Here is a 14,513-nt window from a genome sequence, read left to right on the forward strand (position 1 = left end):
CCCTTTCTCTTCGTTCCCATGCTGTTGCCTACACATTGGACTCAGTGCAAGAGCCCTCCTGGTGTGTTATTTGAGTGAACGGGCAACACATAAGGGGCAATAAGTCTGGACATTTAGTTCTGCCCCTGAGGTTGCACAGCTCCTCAATATCCCCTCCAGGGCTGAAGGATAGCTTCTGAAGAAGAAGCTTTTTCTATCAGTGAAATATTTAGAATCCTCAAACAGGGCCCTAAACCACACAGCGAGCCTACAGGAATAGAAAATGCTCCTCAGTTCAGAAATTACTCAACATGTAATGGGTAAGAGGGAGATGAGCAACCACATGGCCTCACAGCTCTGAGTAATGTGTGAAGAGAATCTGATTCAGGTCTGCTCATAATACGGCTCCCCACCCCCCGTTTAAAGGATGTGCTTGCAACAGTGTATGCACTGATATACAGAACTACTAGAAAATATGACTGACAGTCTTAAAATCTAGGTGTTTGGATTGCTACTAAAGTCTGAGGCATTTTGTGTTCCATGTGGTTTGGTTCGTTCACTGTTGGTGTGGCGTGGACTATTACTTAGGAGTCTGCTGTGCATTTTGACCATTAGATAACAGAAGTCTCCCATTTTTCCAACTTTTCTACTGAATCTCAGATTATTATTTGCACACAACATTTCAACTTACTGTTAAAATTCCTATCAGTCACTCTCAGAAGTCTTCACACACACATTGAATATCTAAACATATTGGTATTATACTGCATTAAGCAAACCTACTGCCATCTTGAAGACAAATCCAATTCATGTTCTGGCCTGCTTGCTGTATATTTACATGGAAGACTGAAGTTCAAGGCTAACCAGGCCCCAGATGTTCTACAGATAGGATATGCCATTAAAAGTGCCTCTACCCAAACTTTCTTGGCTTATTGGTTCTAATTTTTTTCAACTCACAAAGTACACTACAGTGTGTTGCTCTGGCAACTAAGGATGTTGCACTTGGTACACAACGCATTTGGCTTTAATTTGAATTCTTTATCAGCAAACAATTGCAGCAAGCACTTCTACTACTTTAAAATATTTATATTGATTATGAAATCACTTTAAGGCCACAGTGGAAGATTTCCTCCCTCTTACGAAATACAGTGGTATGCCTTCCTGCCCATTAGAGTGGCGGCACCTTTTTCTACCTAATCTCCTATCTAATTTGTCTAAATAAGATGTAACTTGTTGTGATTAGGAAGACTGTCAAACAATTTCTTGTGGATGGATAGACTCCAATTAGGATGCAAGACCACAACAATTAAAGAAGCCCCTATAATCTCATTTTATCTTAAGCACAGAGGTATGCACAGCTCCTGCTTTGGTCAATATTGTTGCTTTTTTTACACCCATCAGATGAATGTACTTCCAAACCTCTTAAGTTTGAAAAGCAAAGGCAAATCCCTGATCTTTTTATCGTGAGCCAAGGAAGAATGTTGCAAACTTGTGTATTTGTCTGCCTTATTTTCCAGCCTTTGATGTCTAAAATAGGACAGTGTGAAACTGCAGGAATGTGTGTGTGTGTGTGTGTGTGTGTGTGTTGTGTGTGTGTGTTTCAAACTTTCAACTATGCCTTAATTTGTGTCCTGGTTTTCTGAAATAAATATTTTCCCCCAGTATTTATTTATTTTTAAATTTGGCCCAGAGTTATTCAGAACTCAGATTCCTGCAAAGTCTTCTGTTGCTTGTATACATTTGCCTTTTGAGCTACCGTATTTTTCGCTCTATAAGACGCACCAGACCATAAGACACACCTAGTTTTTGGAAGAGGAAAACAAGAAAAAAAACATTCTGAATCCCATAAGCCAGGACAGCAAGCGGGATCGCTGAGCAGCGATCCCGCTTGCTGTCCTGGCTTATGGGATAGCCGCGCGCAGCCTCTCCCGGGCAAGGGGAGCCTTCATCCCCTACCCAGGAGAGGCTGCGCGTGGCTAAGGTTCCCCCAAGAGCTGCACTCCCTTTAAAGAGCGTGCGGAGTGTGTGTGTGGCTCTTGGGGGCTTTTCCCCGAGGAGGGAGAAGGGCAGCCCTTTTCCATCCTTGGGGAAAAGCCCTGAAGAGCCCCACACATGCTCCATGTGGCTCTTTAAAGGGAGCGCTGAGCAGAGCCTCCTGCCTGCATTTGCTCCGTAAGACACACACACATTTCCCCTTACTTTTTGGGAGGGGGAAAGTGTGTCTTATAGAGCGAAAAATACGGTACTTATGTATTATTTCCAATATGACAGAGAAAAAGGGTCGCAGCTCAAGAGGTTTGGAAAGCCACGTAGAGTAACTGAGGAACATGTGCAAAGAACCCTAGCGTTATTTCTTAAAGCTACTTTAATTAAAATAAAGTATATTATAACTGGAGTGAAGCAGTTAGAACTGAGTGGTCAAGTAAATTTGGTTACTCATACTCTTGTGTGTTTAAAAGTCACATGATAGTGGTTCTATGACTGGAGAGTCTGTTGGTCAACCAGAATGGTCCCCAACACCATCATAGTCATTTGAAGTTACAACGTGGGGGAGAATGTGTTTTCCTCAGTACAATTCATTTGTAAGGAAGTTTCAAATGTCCCAACTTCCATTAGCCCCCAGCCAAGACGGTCAATGGTCAGTGATGAATGGAGTTTTAATCCAGCAAAATCTGAATAACCACAGGTTTCCTACCCTGCCTCTATTGACTGGGAAGGTGCCCGTTTTTGTCTAGACAACAAAGTATTCTGTTTGTTAGACATCAGAGATCACAGAATTGTAGAGTTGGAAGGGACCACAAGGGCCATCTAGCAGCCCAACCCCCTGTGATGCAGGACTCTTTTGCCCAACGTGGGGCTTGGACACAAGACCCTGAGATTAAGAGTCTTCTGCTCTACCGACTGAGCTATCCCACGTTTTGGTAGGCAGTTTGGCTTCCTGTAAGACTGATAGGCCTCATTATTCCAATTATGAGTAATACGTAATATTTTAGCTGGAACTACCTGCCCTAGATAGTGCACTCTGGGGGAATTAATGCACTTCCCCTATGAAAAAGCTACTTAGTTTTCAGACATGAATGCCGCAGCACTAATGAATTCAGAGATCACAAAGAAGCACGTTCAGCCAAAATTAGTAGGCACCTGAAGGTTCCATGTCCCATGTGTAGCAATCAATCAATAGTTCTCCCTCCCGTTACTTTTTAGAGTTTGCTTTTTTTCTTTACTCTTGGAAGGAGGGGAGGAAAGCATTCCACCCCCATTAATATTCTTTCACAATTTTTTCTTTCGCTTTTTCTCTGTAGTATGGAAGATGACAACTAGAGGAAGACTTTGGACTACATCAATCAAAGCAAGCAAGCACATGTAAAATCAATATGCCAACAGAGATTTGCAATTAGCAATAAGCTGCTAGAGTGAAGATCATTTGTTGTCTTGCACATTTGTTCGATTGCAAACAGGCAGAATACCGAAAAATCCAGAATTAATTTAAAACATGCAATGCTCATTGAAGTTCAATTGATGGGTTTCTGTATGCAAAAGCCTTTTTGCATTGGTAAAGAATTTATAGCTCAGCCACCAGGGGTAGCCAACATTACCTTACTAATACGGTCAACCTGAGCAAGAGATAAATGACATCTTGCCAGCAGAAATTAACTCTACTGAGGGTTAAGCTCCCTCGCTTTTCATTGCCTCATATGCCCTAAAGGTATATATATATTTGACTCAAGATGAAGTATTATTAAATATCAGAAACTTAAAAGCTTGCCGAATAACAACAAAATAATTGATCTGTCAATCCAGTAACGAAAAACAATTCCAATTACTACAAATTAACACCCATAATACATCACAACTTCCCAGAACATTCAAAATCTTCTTTCTTAAGGAATTAATATTTTCCGCAAGCTAGTTTTCAGATGGAATTCTATAATCAGTTATATAGCAGAAACCCAAACTGGTTTCAGTGGGAGTAAGTGAACAGAGCAGAATGCAAGGCTTTCATTTACAGCCTTTGCAAAATTAAGCAAGATCATAGGGATATAAAAAACACATTAAGCAGACCCTAGCTCTACTTACCTGGGAGTAAATTGAATTCAATGCAACTTGCTCCCGAGCACACATGCTTACAAATGCACTTTGAGGCTACAAAGCCAATACACATTCACCTGGGAGTAAGCCTCATTGAACTTATTTGGTCTTATTCCTAAGTGGACATGCATAGGACTGCACGATCACAAAGAGTTTTTCAGAGTATTCCACAATCAGAAAATTACAACAGGATTTAATGGGGGGGGGAGTATGGGCAATATAACCACAGATTCTCTCCCAAAATAGGTACTTTCCAGATTTGTTGGGCTATAATCAGTAAGTGTTTCCCTTGCTGGAAAGAACTGATGCTAAACTATTTTCTCTTTTAACTGACTTTGCTTTGGGATAAATCATCTTATTTCAGCAAGTAAATTACAAATCCATGAGCAATGCTCTGAGATCTTCTGTCACATTAAACTCAAATGGTTACTTTCTTGCAGTTAAAAACAATTTTCAAAGTACTGGAAATGCTCATCAGCATCGCATTAATAGGAGTCAAATACTTATAACTAGCATTTCTGCTTCCGCCAGAAAAGAAATGTGACGCAAACTAATTTCTTTCTTATAGCTCAGGTCTACTTATCTGGAACATTCCCTTTCCACTGAATCATGTACCCCTTGAGAGAAGAGGACTCCGTCATTCTTAAATTTGCTTGTATGAGATGCACAGAAGCACCACAACCACTAAGTGCAAAAGGCAACTGACATACTGAATTATCAACACACTAAAATTGAGAATCTCAGGGTCCTCTTCATGTCTCTCCTGTAAAAGAATTGTTTAGTGCCAGTTATACTATACAAAACTCACACGTGACAGCGACCCTTCCCCCGGAAGACTTCACAATCTACATCAAGACTGGAACTAGACCAAGATCTGAGAATTTATGAGGAACAGGCCCCATGAGGAGGGACATCCAGACAACTGAGGGGCAGGTGGGACAAGCCTAGGTTGGATTTTCCCTGATAAAAGGAGGATGTTGACTACTCAGTCAGTTAAACCTTTTTTGGATTGACTTGTACCCAGACAGTCTGGAGCTTGCAAAAGCACATATATATGTGTGTGTGCAACAGGCATGGGTCAGTCATACAAGCCAGAAAGCAGTTCTCAAAGACCAGTAGGCAGGGCACTTCAAAGTCATAGCAGATTAACTGTTGTCACGGCTTTTCTTTTTTAGTGGCAGCAGGAAGCACTGACGGGACATTGGCAAGAACCCATGCAAGGCAAGCTTTATCACAATAATGGTTTACAGAACATTCCCTGTGCTCCCAACACTATAGCTTAATTTCAAACACTGGAAGGTTCGAGCTCAAGATGGCGCCTTAACTTGCAGAATGTGTTGCTAATGTAAGGACTGGACTAGTGAGCTGCCCAGTCCCTTTCACTGCAAGAAGCATTTGCACTGCCTGACATGCCCATTGGAAGCTTTTCTGTTGCTGCTGCCAATATTTCATGAACACATATTACAGATAACAATGCTATAAACACAGACTTGCCAGCAGGCTCCACTGATCTGAGCAGGACTTAATACTGAGTAAAATTACTCAATTACTGATGGATTGTTTTCTCTCTTTTTTAATGATGTGAAGCACCGTGGCACTTTTTTGTGTGTGTAAGTAAAAAGCTGCATAGAAATCATTTAAAACAAACAAACAAGTCATGATGGCTGTGATCCTAAGTACAGATATATTCAAATAGTTTCCACTGAAATTAGTGCTACTTATAAGAAGCAAATGCGTTTAAGCTAGAGATATATCCTCAAGAGAGATGCAAAGTCATCTAGCTGTTATGCGAACTCACAAGGAGAGGAGAGTGTTATTTCAGATGCTGACAGGCTACATTTTGCTGCTTATTCTGTCGTTAAATCTGTTTGTATGGAAAGCTGTTTGAAAAGGACAAGTGGATTATTTTACACGTCATTCCCTAAGAAACTCCAAATGTCAAAGATCTTTTCAGAAGCTCAAGTATGTTGTCTCCATAAACTATCTAGCCAATTCAACCAGAAACAGTTGCAAACCCTAGATTTATAACTGTCTCTCTTATCAATATACACATCTGGAAGAAGTCAGATCTGTGTTTTAAGAGGAGGGGTTTTGACAAGACAGTTTGGAGAACAGCAGCTAGGAGTCTTTGTTTTGAAGTTAGTAGCAGCTTAATATTTATGCATTTGTACATTGACCAGTCAAATATTAACTACCCTTAACACAAGCCTTGTGGGTACTGAATAACTTTAATGCTAGTATTCTTTTGCGGCATGGGACAGCTTGCATGCTAACAGTCACAAAAGACCACACATTTCTATTTCCTACAGCCCAAAGCAAAGGACTGTCACCTTTCAGAAAGCAGGGGGTGGGGGTGGGGTAGAGAAAGTGCCTCCAAGTACTGGCGTCTACAAGGGGTGGGGAACCTATATGCCTCTCCAACTCGCTCCAGCCAGCACGGTCAACGGTCAGGAGTGATGGGAGTTGTAGTCCCAAAATCATCGGGAGAGCCACAGGTTTCCCCCCACCCCGGGTGCAGGACGAAGTTGGAAGAGCCGTTCGTCTCCCTAGTGAACCAAGTCTCTCTCTCTCAGGAAAGAGAGAAATGTACGAGTTTGCCTCAACAACCACGAATCACGAAGCGGCAGCCAAAAACAAAAAAACCACAGCGTTGTTGCAAAATGAATTGAAACCAAGCACACACCGGGGTGGGAGAAAAGCTGCTGCCAGGAATCCTGGAAGGCAGCCTGAGAAGGGTGTAAAGCTCTTTTCTTCCCGAACTGGCCACATTAATGCAAGTTGGCCCAGAGGCTTGTGAGAACACACCTCGCTCCATAGCGGTCAACCCCGCCTCGTCTTACGTGTCTGGGCATCTCTTTTTTGCGCGAGGATACCTGCAAAAATGCAATGCCTCCGGTTCGAGTCCCGTGACATGGCTGCAAAACCAGGGAAAGTTCCCCACTCGGTTCAAAGAGTCGCCTTGGCGAGGGAGAGGCTGGTCCAGAAAACAACCGAGCCGAGAGAGGACGAAGACCCCGCCAGCCCGCTCCAAAGCCCCCTTACCGGACTCGCGGCTGCTGCGCGCTCTTCTTCCTCGCTCTTCGCAGGGCGCGGTGGGGCCCCGAGACCGACCGGGAAGATGGGAGTTGCTTGCGACGGGCGAGTCCGCCTTTCGCTGGCTTGGCTGGCTTCTGCTCCCTCGCAGCTGCAGCCGCGCCTCGGCGTCGGCGAGAAAGGGAGCCGGGCGAGGGAGAGCGGGAAGGGCGAGGAGGCAGCGGCGGCGGCAGCAGCAGATGCAGCCTGAAAGGAAACGAGCGGCCCAAGTGAAGGGAGGGGAGGAGGAAGCGGAGGAAGATAGAGAGAAAGAAAAGTGCGTCTGAGAGACAGAAGTAGTTGCCAGACGCGTAAAAAGGGCCGTGCGCCCAGCTTGCGCTCACTTCCCCATAGCGCGCACAGCCAAGCACTACCGCGCGCCGAGCCCTCGGGAGCCGCTCGCAGCCTCCGCGCTGGTTTACGCCCGACGGGGAAAAGAAGCCGCGCTCATATTGGATTAGGGGGCGGACCACGCGCGGCCCGGGAGGGGTAGCGGCTTAGCAAGGCGGCTCTCGGCTCCCGCGCGCCCGCTCCGCGTCGCCTTTTCCTCACCTGCCCTCCGTGTCTCCTCCGCCGCGGGAGGGCTCGCCTGCAGGGACCGGGCAGCGCGGCTCTGCCAAGCGGCCGGGCTGGGGCTCGGAGCGAGTTGGCGCCTCCCGCTGCTGCGCCGCGCTTGGTATGGCCCTCCACGCCCCGCAGATACCACGCTGCCCAGGCCGACGGCGGGGAGGAAGTTGCGAGGAAGTCCCGAGAAAAACAAAAGTGACTCGCTGCCGCCGCTCGAGTGGAAGGGCGGAGGGGAGTTGGTGCGCCGCCGCTGCCCGCGTGGGAAAACAAATGTGCAAGGAAGCGGCCGGGCAGGGGCGGAGGGCGCGGCAGCGTGAGCTCAGCTCGCGCCCAGGAAGAAGCCCGGCTGCTTTCGACTCCGTGCAGAGGCAGCTGCGTTGCCTCGGAGTCCCAGCGCACACGGCTGTAGCTTCCTCGCTCGTTAAGGTTGCCAGCTGGATAGCTCAGTTGGTTAGACGAGCACAGCACAGTGCTGATAGCGCCGAGGTTGCAGGTTTGATCTCGTATTATGGGGTAGCCGCTTACTCCTGCATTGCAGGGGTTGGACTGGATGATCCTTAAGGTCCCTTCCACTGTTCTATGATTCTATGCCAGTCCATGCCCTGTTACCCCTGAATCCTTATTAATGATGCTTCTTTATTGAGCAGTGCCCGTTCTGTGTAAGGACGGCGGTTTCAAGTTAACATTCTGCAAGTCAAATTAAAACAGAAACGCTTCTGCAGTGCAGCGGCTAGCCTTTCTATTGCAGCTCACGTGCAACATCACACCCTCAGTTGTTGATAAGGATGGGAAATCTGTTGTCGTCATTCCTTCCCCCTCTCTCCATGTTTCTAACTCTCCACTCGCATCACATCCAGCTACCATGGCCAGAGGTCAAGAATGATGGGAGCTGTAGTAGTCAGCTCAGGACACCAGGTTGAGGAAGGTACCACAGGCAATGACACATATCGTGGATGAGGATTGTTCCCCATCCCTGGTTTACATGTTTACTTCCCACTCCACTCCACTGTGTTTCACCTTCCTTTTTTGAAAAAAAGAAGCATCCAAACAACAAAAGGGAAATGATAAGTTATGCAAGGGCAGTGTGTCCTGTTTTGCTACCTGAAGAAAACCAGGAAGGTGCCATGCCTTGCTCTACCCTTGCCTAAGCCTCCATTCCCTGGGTTGCACAGTGGCGGCAGCAGGTTGTGGTGAGATCCTGTGCAGTGCGTAAGATCTCATGAAATTTCTGGGAGATCTTGCAAGATTTCACACTGAAAGCCGCTGGTGCCACTGTCGCTTCTATGCAAGCAACAGGGCAGATTGCGTGCCACCTCTTGCGGTTTCGCCACCTGAAGCAGCTGCCTCCGTCCACTTCATGGCCGAGTTGGCCCTGAAATCATTAAGTGGAAACACATCAGGATGAAGACTAGCATGGCGGGTAGTCTTGGAACGCTGGGGTTTATAGGGTGCTTATTGTGGGGTGTGGGTTCTTCCTGCCTTACACATTTTATTCTATATATTTTTGCAGAGTCATAGAATCGTAGAATTGGAAGGGACCCTGAGCGTCATCCAGTCCAAAACTCTGCGATGCAGGGATCCTGTCCACAGCCATCTCTGGCTGGACTCCAACCACCAACCTTCTGGTTAACTGTCAGATGCACTGACCTATTTTGCCACTGTTAGCAGTATTTCTGCCCACCCTAGACTTACAACTTTCCTGGGGGAAATCTCATAAATTAAAAAAACCCCAAAACCTGTTTCCAACCACTTGCCTGTGGTATCCAGACTTCCCTTAAAATATTAAGCTCTTGTCCAAAAGCTCTTTAAGTTTAGCTGAGGGTCAGAACTCAGATCTCCCTAGTTGTTAAGCAATACACTATGGGGCTTCCAGAAGGGGGCTTAATATTGTAAAGGGTTGGTTAGATATTGAAAATGGGTAGTTGGCAACAGGTCTTTTTCTCAACTTAGGGTGCTTCCAGACTGTCACTCTTTTTGAATGGGATTTGATAATATACTGGCAGTCAGGTTTTGCTGTTGTGGTTGATTGGGAGGTCTCGCGCAACGAACTGGCTTTCTCAACAGATCAGACTTGTTATAACTGCACTAGAAAGTGTGAGGTTATACCTGCTTTTACACATTATCCTGCAAACAAACCAGAAGGCATTTAAACTCCCTGCAAACAAATCAGAATGAATAAACGGGTTACCTGGAAGCACCCCTAACTGTATTTTTCCTGGAAAGGGTGAATCTGAATTAAATTATGGGGGCAGGCAGGCTGGCAATTTGATGCTAAGAACACTGAATCAAAGAATAGACACCTTACCGTCTGACTGCATAAATCAGAGATCTGCACTAGCTGACAGTTTGTTACAGGACCAAATTTAAGGTGTTACTATTAGTATATAAAAGCCCTCAACAGCTTGGAACTAGTTTACTTGAAGGATCACCTTACTGTATAGAGAAATATATAGATATAGATGATATAGATGATATAGATATAGATATAGATGATACAGATATAGATCTGCTTGACTAGTTCAGTCACTGGAGCCAGCATATCTTTAGGCACCAGGCAAAAATGTTGCTCTTATCACCCTGAGGAACCTGACATTGAAGGTGCTGTGAGGCTGCAGAGCACCCCCCAAGCATCACCCTTTGGAAATGTCCATCCAGGTAGGACTGGAACCTCCACAAAGCGGTGCCAACCACCCCTAACTTTAGGGGTGGACACCAGAAGGACACCTCAGGCAATAGTATCAAAAGCTGCTGAGAGGTCAAGGAGAATTAACAGTGACACATTTCCTCTGTCTCCCACTCACATACCAGCGGACACAGGTGGTGTTGTGGGTTAAACCACTGAGCCTCTTGGGCTTGCCAATTGGAAGGTTTGTGGTTCGAATCCTGGCAACAGAGTGAGCTCCCATTTCTCTGTTTCAGCTTCTGCCAACCTAGCAGTTCAAAAGCATGTCAGTTCAAGTAGATAAATAAGTACCACTGCAGCAGGAAGGTAAACAGTGTTTCTGTGTGCTCTGGTTTCCATCATGGTGTCCTTTGCACCAGAAGCGGGTTAGTCATGCTGGCCACACGACCTGGAAAGCTGTCTGTGGACAAACGCCGGCTCCCTTGGCCTGAAAGCGAGATAAGTGCCGCAACCCCATAGTCGCCTTTGAATGGACTCAAAAGTCCAGGGTCATTTTAGCTTTACCTACTAGCAAATTCACATTGCTTAATTAAAGTGGATTTTGTGCGCCTGTATAACAGACCCACTCCCCCCCCATCAAAATCAGACTTTTTGCTGTAAGGAAAGTGACGGGAAAGTGTGAGATAACAATTGCTTGATACGTCATATAGCTCCCCTACAAACAAATCAGAATGAATGTTCACTAAACAGGTAATATTGTCTAACCTTCCCAAAAACTTGTGCAGATGATGAATGCTCAATAAACAGGTTGTCTACAAGCTAACTCAGCCTCATAGATGCAGGCTTGTTGTGAAGGCTTGCATACTTCCTTGCCGTACAGCCCTCAGTTGTGCTTTGGAATTGCAATAATCTTGTAAGGCAGGTCAGTAGCAGTCCTCTCTCTACTTATCTAGGAAGCAGCACTCAGAAAGAAATATGGTATGATTTGTGCCCCTTCACCCTGCAAACATTGCTGGCTCTTCTCTCTGGCAGCACAACCTACAATTTATTATAGCTGTTGTATGGACAGAAAGGTAACTTGAGGAGACTTTGCACAGGTCTGCGGGGCTTGGGGTGCACCTTGAAATATAAGGCATGAAATCATCTAATGAAACTTCTGTCAGAAACAAATTTTATATAAAACCTGACATTTGTTAAGACCACTTCTGAGAAGGGGATGTTTGCTTTCCGTTCTTTATATGCACCCCAATAATCCCAGTCTCAGAAAATTTTCTTGTGCAAAAACTTTTTGTACAAATCCTATACAAGTGGCACTCAGAGTAGACCCAACAAAGTTAATAGGCACGACTAAGGTTAATGCAATTCTTAAAAAGTAGCTGAATGCAACCCTTAATTGAAAAGTGTCTTCTTGCAATTTAATGCCCTCTTGCAAAATAATTTAGCATGTGGAGCATACATGCGACTACCAAAGAATCACTGGAGAGAATAATTTTCAAACTACACAAGCCAAACATCTGCACTATTCCTCATTTTCTAAAATTAGAGCAATCTAAACTGTTGTATATAATCAAGAGCACTCAGTACTAATATTGTGATTATTTGGCAGAAGTAGCTATAGCTAAGAGCTGATCCTAGGAATTATGCCAAGACCAATCTTGAAAAGGAGAACCGTTTGGCTGTATACCATCAAGAGCCAGGGCAGAGGAAGGGAGAAAATGGAGGTTATGGAGCCTGGTTTGATTTTAATGAATTTCTAGGTTCTTTATTGTGTAACCATCAGAATTATTTTTTGAAAGTGTAGAAAACAGAGATACCAGAAATGAAGCCTAATGCTATGGAGTAAGCTCCACTGACCCCATTAGGGCTTATTTTAAAATAAGTATACACCAAATCGGAGGAAAGTCATGTATTTAAAAGGGAAGATCATTATATAACCTTATTGTAGTAGCTACAGAGAAAAGAAACTGGCCACCTTCTCTAAGTTTTGTTCCAATACCTTCTTGTTATATTTCTTCTAGAGTTGTGAGTTGAAGCTGTTGGCAAGGCAGGATAAGATCTGACAGATTAGCCAGCAGGGACCTCTCCATGAATGGCTGTTTGCCCATGTGCTTCCCAACAATGGTAATATTAATAGAATTTTGTTGTACGAACAAATGAGGTTGGATTTAGTCACTAGAAGTGCATCTTTTTCGGTTAAAGGCTCTTGGATCTATTGCTAGTTCTTGTTGTTATTAGTAATGTAAAATGCATGTCTTTTGGCTTTTCATTCTTGTTTGTTTGTTCGTGCATGTCCTTTTCTGAATTCTTACAGAACAGGGAAAGGCACACACACACACACACACACACACACACACACACACTGGCTAGTTGATGTGTGCAAGGAAAAGGGATTTCTTCTTGAATCCATAGATGGTGATCCATCACACCCAAATGCTGCATGCATTGATCATGTGTCAACCACTGTTTCCATGGTAAACACTGTAAAGTATGAAGTGGAAGAGTATGTTTTCATGGGGCAACACATGGCATGAACCACAGATATAGAAGAGTTACACATAATCCAGTTTCTGTTTGAGCATTGCCATACAGAGTGCAGGAAATAATATGTTTTGGGGAGTCCCTCTAATTCCAAATCTCTATAGCGCCCTGCCCCTTTTACAGTGGTACCTCGGGTTAAGTACTTAATTCGTTCCAGAGGTCCGTTGTTAACCTGAAACTGTTCTTAACCTGAAGCACCACTTTAGCTAATGGGGCCTCCCGCTGCCGCTGTGCCGCTGCTGCACAATTTTTGTTCTCATCCTGAAGCAAAGTTCTTAACCCGAGGAACTATTTCTGGGTTAGCGGAGTCTGTAAACTGAAGCGTATGTAACCTGAGGTACCACTGTATTTGACTGACCAGCTAATTCAGTTGCGAACTGAAGGAGTCACTATGGTTTAACTGAGCCAGCCACCTCTTCGTGTGCACTGGTCCATTGACTCCAAGCATGTGAACCGACTGGTCCTCCTGTATTCACCAAAATAATTACAGTGCAGGAGTCATCCTAGGTAGGCTTCATTTAAATGAGAGAGCCAAGCTGCTTTTTAAGAAATGTGCAGTATACGTAAAAACATACATGTGTTTTCAAGCACGTGTATTGTACATTATTTGGCAACTGGTGTAGATTGTACAGTTAGCAGAAAACTTGGGTTTTCACCTCATAAAGAATGAAATGGGTTTTTTTTGGGGGGGGGGTGTTGCCACTTTTTAATCACATCTTCACTACTACCGCCTGATCAAATTCTGCAGTGATCATTCTTCCTACTTTCAGATTGCTCATGCAAAATTCTTAAAGGAAGATCTTCTGGGGGATTTCAAATGCATGCCAATCAGCATCACCAGCTGAGGTAATCAAGCCATTTTTAGTGCAATGAAGTCAAAAGCATTCATCTTTAATGGTGGTGTTTGGGGAAATCTCAAGGAAGTCTGTCCTAAAAGCACCATTTTCTTGTGCAGGACAATATTTTCCTGAAATAATAGAACTAGGTGAGTATTCAGTGTAAATTAACAAAATGCCTGACATTTGTTGCTGGCAGATGCTGATACTTGAACCTTTGCCCATTTCAGTTCGGCTCTTCAGCACTCCTGATCCCTCCGGATTGCTAACCTGGGCTTAGAGTGTACATAAATAGGTCTTTAAGATCTGCTCGTTGCATATGTGGATTTTTTGATCAGACAGCAAATGTTAGTTTAGTGCAAGAAGAATTGGTGTCTAGCTGTAGTTTATCAGTTAAGCTAAAGGCAGGCAGGATTTCTGAATAATTATTTGTTTGACAGCAGATGAGAAACAGCTAATGGGACTTTCATGTTATTTCCCTTCAGCTCAAAATTTCCATCTGCAAGCAGAGACAAGCATGTTGCTTGGATGTAAATTCCACTGAAATGAATGGGGCTTGCTTACAATTGAATATGTTTAAGATCTGGTTACAGGAGTAGATGTGTTGTGTTTATTTCTCTTCCCCCAGAAAACCAGCTGCTTCTCATGGCAAGTTAAATATGCATGACAGTGAATTAGTTAACGGTAGAGTCTCAAAGGGTCTTATTATCGTATCATACCTGAAGCACATCTCTACAAACTCCCAAAGATTCTGTGAGGATTCACCAAATGTTAACAGATACATGTTAAGCTGTAATGTTTTTAGTTAA

At 44.3% G+C, this 14,513-nt stretch overlaps 1 protein-coding gene and 1 long non-coding RNA gene across 2 annotated transcripts in view; one reads left to right on the top strand and one right to left on the bottom strand.

Moving 5' to 3' along the window:
- Positions 1-7,944, bottom strand: part of HPCAL1 (hippocalcin like 1) — a 77,886-nt gene extending 69,942 nt beyond the window's left edge. Inside the window, exons 1-2 of the mRNA XM_083431859.1 lie at positions 7,693-7,944; positions 7,111-7,347 (exon numbers count right to left, since the gene is read on the bottom strand). The gene's annotated coding sequence lies outside the window, so the exon portion shown is untranslated. The remainder of the gene's footprint in view (positions 1-7,110; positions 7,348-7,692) is intronic.
- A 1,449-nt stretch (positions 7,945-9,393) lies between these two features.
- On the top strand, positions 9,394-14,299 carry LOC310673440. The gene is made up of 3 exons (XR_014509012.1): positions 9,394-12,451; positions 13,639-13,714; positions 14,190-14,299. It is a non-coding gene; the product is annotated as an uncharacterized lncRNA (long non-coding RNA).
- The last annotated feature ends 214 nt before the right edge of the window (positions 14,300-14,513 follow it).

The sequence above is a fragment of the Podarcis tiliguerta genome (assembly GCF_965153285.1).
Source record: "Podarcis tiliguerta genome assembly, chromosome: 3".
NCBI classification, from domain to species: Eukaryota; Metazoa; Chordata; class Lepidosauria; order Squamata; family Lacertidae; genus Podarcis; species Podarcis tiliguerta.